This window comes from Panthera uncia, chromosome D2 (assembly GCF_023721935.1).
Source record: "Panthera uncia isolate 11264 chromosome D2, Puncia_PCG_1.0, whole genome shotgun sequence".
Taxonomy (NCBI): domain Eukaryota; kingdom Metazoa; phylum Chordata; class Mammalia; order Carnivora; family Felidae; genus Panthera; species Panthera uncia.
This window is the reverse complement of record NC_064818.1, coordinates 84,823,580-84,828,730: the sequence shown is the minus strand read 5'-3', so window position 1 is coordinate 84,828,730 and position 5,151 is coordinate 84,823,580.

The following is a 5,151-nucleotide window of genomic DNA, read 5'->3' as shown; positions in this document are numbered from 1 at the left end:
CCTTGGTCTCCACCCCAACGGTGCTCTCGCCACAGAGCACGGCTCTGCACACGCGGCTCCCAACACCACCCACACAGTCTGGCTGAGCAGCCCCAACCCGGTCAGGAATGCTCAGTCAGCTTGCTAAGGTGTCTCTCCATAACCATTTCCGACCCAAGATGCCTACCTGGGAGGTTCTCTGCCCAGGTGTCCTCACCGAGCTGGTCGACAGCCCTTTCATCTGACCAGGGCTTGGCACACAGACCACCCAAAAGTGAGCAAAGCTCTGTGCCCCACCCCCCCCCACCCCCGCCCCAGCCAGGTGCCCTTGTTCCTGGGCAAGGCTGAAGCCAGCTTGTGAAGACCAAGACTTTCTGCTCTTCTGGAAAGGGGTACTGCCCCGGGGCAGACGTCTGTCCCTCCTCGAGACTTCTGCTGCCTGTCTGCATTCCCAGGGAGGACTTGGGTCCCTGCATGTCCTGGCCCGGACCCCAGCTGTGTGGACCTGAGGCCCTCCTCCAGCCAGTGTGTCCCCCATAGGAGGTCTTGAGCTTGCCAGAGCAACTTGGAAGGGCTCATCCATCGGGAACATGCACAGAGGCCTGGGGCCTCTGCCACCCCAGTCTCAGGACCCACATCCCGGAACTCCAGAGTCATGCCCCACCCCTGTCTGTGCCCTCTCCATGCTTCACACCCAGGCGCTGCTGGTGGACTCAGAGACAGCAGCCCTGCCTCTGGCAGACCAACTGGATGAGGGGGACACGCCCCTTTGAGGGTGCAGGGGACAAAGAGAGGGTCGAGCTGTGCAATGGCATGGACTGTGGGTGACCCCTGGTAGGGCCAAACCAGGGGGTGGGACCATGGAGACCGCAGACGGTGACCCGGCCACCAAGCCTGAGTGTCTCATCAGTGTCATTAAACAAGTGACATAACAAATAGGCCTGGCGGTCTGGGTGACCCGAAGCCCTCTCTCTGAGCCCCGGGAGCCAACCCTGAGGCTCCGAAGTCAGGGTCCTGCTGGTGCGGTGACGGGGTTCCGGTCCAGGCGCTCTCAGAGCCTCTGCTGGGCACCTACAGTAGCTGCAGGCACCCCTGCAACAGCAGCGCCTGCTGGGGTCAGAGGGCGCTGCCCCGGCCCCCAGGTCCTGTGTCCGTGGGCCCCCAGGGTGGAGCGGGTCAGATCCCAAGGATCACAAGGAAGCAGTCTGGAGGGCAGAGGTTCCTCGTGGGCTTCCGAAAAGGCAACGCTGGGCACTTCTCAGGCTGGGTCATGGGACTGGTGTCTACGGTCCCTGCCAGGACATGCGATCTCACATGTGCTTTTGTCCCTATGAGCTGTTTCCTAACAAGGAAATGCTATTTTCTGTCAAGTAAAACGATGGACATGTAAATACTAACACAATTTCTGCATCGCCTGAGTTGCCCTGTGACCTGCTCCGTGGACCCACCCCGGTGCTGGGCAGGCTCTCCTGGACTGGGGCACAGCCCCAGCACGGCCCCAGGCTCCGATCTGCGCGTGCTCCCCAGCTCCAGGATAGTATTTCCGAGGATGTGGGCTGTGCTGGTTTTCTGATGTGATAACACACAATGCTAGTCAGATGGCCTAAAAGTTCTGGGACTTTCATTTTGACTTTTACTGTTTATTTATTTATTTTGAGAGGGAGAGCACAAGCTGGGGAGGGGCAGAGAGAGAGACTCCCGAGGAGGCTCCCCACTGTCAGCTAGAGCCTGACATGGGGCTCGATCTCATGAACTGTGAGATCAAAACCTGAGCTGAAATCGAGTTGGACGCTCAACTGACCGAGCCACCCGGGTGCCCCTTCATTTTGACTTTAAAAGAAGTGTCGTCTCCTTCACCAAAATACGGGGTTTTTGCTATTTCTGATATTCTCCATTATATGCTGTATTCCGTGGATTAGGCCATTCAGAAAAATAAGCGTGTAGCAATTCGCCTGAAATGACCAGCGTTGCAGGACAACATGGGAAGCAAGGGGGAGGGAAGCGTGTCTGGGGTGCGTGTATGAAAACCACACCAAACAGCTACACTCTTCCTTGAAACACTGAAGGTGCTATTTGTTCTGAAGGCTGTACTTTGAAAATTTGTAGACTGCGGAACGATGCACTCGCCCTGCCCTCGCTGAAGCCATTTTTGCAACTCGGGATGGTGCGTGCAGCTCCCGGAGGGAGGGCCCCACGACCCCAGGAGGCCATGGAGGGAGGCCACGGACGCCACGGGGCACGAGCCGTTCCTACTTTGTTGAAGCAATTGTTTGGGCTTTCTGCTAAACGGAGCTGAAACTAAACACCGCACACACCTGACCCTTTTCTTGTTTCACTGGGCGGGTGACCGCCTCCAGCATAAGGGTGCACAGAAGTTGCCAGAAGGGGTATCTTTGCCTCATTCTTGATTTAAAAAAAAAAAAAAATTAACGTTTGTTTATTTTTTGAGAGACAGAGACAGAGCATGAGCTGGGAAGGGGGCAGAGAGAGGGGGGATGTCACAGATTCTGAAGTGGGCTCCAGGCTCCAAGCTGTCAGCACAGAGCCCGACGCGGGGCTTGAACCCTCCAACTGTGAGATCGTGACCTGAGCCAAAGCCGGCCGCCTAACCAACTGAGCCACCCAGGCACCCCCACCTCATTCTTGATTTTTAAAGGAAGTTGTTTTGGTTTTTTTTTAATTTTTTTTTTTTTTTTTTTTTTTTGAGACAGAGAGAGACAGAGCATGAACGGGGGAGGGTCAGAGAGAGAGGGAGACACAGAATCTGAAACAGACTCCAGGCTCCGAGCCGTCAGCATAGAGCCCGATGCGGGGCTCGAACCCACGGACCGCGAGATCATGACCTGAGCCAAAGTCGGAGGCTTAACCGACTGAGCCACCCAGGCGCCCCTAAAGGAAGTATTTTTAACCCCACCACAAGCATGGTAGGTGTGGTGGGTGTCTCGAAATAGCTCTTCCAGGCGACTGTGGTTCCATTCCGCAACTAGTTAATAGCAAGTTTTTTCCTCCATGAGTGTTGTCTTTTGTCAGATGCTTTTTCTGCACATATTGAAATGATGATATGATTTTCCCTTCAGGCTGTTAACGTGGTGTATTACAGTAACAGATTCTCCAGTGTTGAGACAAGTGTGAACTCCTAGAATAAACCCGTGGAGGGGAGAGCTTTTGACACAATTAAATTAAAAAAAAATCATAAAGATAATAAATGATAGACTGACCACATAACTGTAAAGAACTTACGTACAACAAAATACCATAACATGAAGTCCACAGCAAATCAGGAGAAACATGTAAGGTGATCTGCTTGGGGAGAGGTGGCAGGGTGATGTCCTGTCCTCTGGAAGCCTGGCCTGCTTTGCAGTGCCGCAGGAAGCCTCTGGGGCACCCCCCCCCCATCTGCCTGCCCACTGCCCACCTGCCCGCCCACCTGCTGTGGTCTAACTGGACCACTTCATGGAGAGGCTGCCTCATCGTCTCTCCAGGGTCGGTGCTGCTCCCTCCCCCCACCCGGGGGCTCAGTGCACTTCCCCTGTAAGCACTCACTATGCCCGCCCAAGGGCCTGATCTCGGTTCTGTCTTTCAGAGTCCAGAAAGAAAGCTGTTTGCCTCATGCTCCTTCCGAGCAGCCGGGGACAAGGTTTGGGTGGGTGTGAGCTTCTCACCAGTTGCTGTGCTTGTGGGAGTTTGAGGGGCTGCCCTCGGGACACGATGACCCGGAGCTCTGGTCCTTGAGGCTGGTCCTGTCCACACCTGCCTTGGCTTCCTTTTCCTCCTTCTTACTTGTCGAAGGGGGCAAGTGCGTGTGCACGGTTAGGGTCATCGTGCCCCTGGCTCCTGGTTTCAGCAGCCATCTACCCAGGGTCAGCCTCGTTTCATCTCAGCCCCAAACAGTCCTCCCTCCCAGATCATTCTGAAGCAGACCCCAGACATCATGTCATTTCCTTCACGAATATTTCGGGAAGTACCTTCTAAAGACTACTTAGGAAAACAGCCGCAGCATGACCACCACAGAATAGCGCTGGTGCCTGTCGAGTGTCCAGCAGCGTCCAGGTTTCCCAGATTGCCTCGCGATTTCTTTGCTTTTTTACTTACTTGTAAGACTTTTAATTTTTATACTTAAATCTCTATACCCAATGTGGGACTTGAACTCACAACCAGGGATCAAGAGTCGTAGGCTCTTCTGCCTGAGCCAGCCGGGTACGTGTTTGTTCTTTCAAACAGCTTTATGGAGACAAACTCACAAACCATACGGTTCACCCATCTAAAGTGTAGGATTCAACGCTTTTCAGCAGATTCACAGATGTGTGCAGCCTTCACCACGGGCAACTTCAGAGCATTTCCATCATCTCAGAAAAAAACCCTGTATTTTCTGGCTATTCCCCCATTTCCGCACAATCCCCAGCCCTAAGAACCAGTAACCTCCTTTCTCTATATATGTCCGCACACTGGGCATTTCTAGAAATGGAATCATAGAATACAGGCCGTGTGTGTGTGTGTGTGTGTGTGTGTGTGTGTCCTTTGTTCACTCAGCATGATGCTTTCAAGGTTCGTCCATGTTGTAGTAAGTGTTAGTGGTTCATTCCCTTTTCTGGCCAGTGTTTCATTTTATGAATACACCACGTTTTGCTTACCTGTTCCTCACTTGAGGGACATGTGAGTTGTTTCCATCTTTTGGCCATTGTGAATGATGCTGCTGCAGGCATTGGTGCACAAGTTTTTGGGGGGACGTGCATTTTCATCTCTTACGCGTATACCGCTTTCTTTTGCGTGTGGATGTCCAGTTATCTCGGTACCATTTGTTGAAAAGTCTACTCTTTCCCCACCAGTTGAGCACAAGTATGTGGGTTAATTTCCGGATTCTCAATTCACGGGGAGGCTGGCCCTGGCCGCAGGGTTCTCCCAGCGCCTAACGCCCCACCTGCCACGCAGGAGCCCCTTGGCTTCTCACCCCACCATCAGCTCTGAGCTGATGGCCGCTGGGGAAGACGGCTCTGGGACCTCTTGCTGAGCTAGGAGCGTCAGCGACTCAGGTGCTACATCCTCACCCCCCCAGAGGCTCTGTGGCTTTGTAAATCTTTCCGAAAACCGAGCCCTGCAAACAGATTCCCCACGGAGAGCTGCTGCCCGTTTCCCTACGCAGCTCGACCACAGAGAAGTCACGGCTGGAGACCG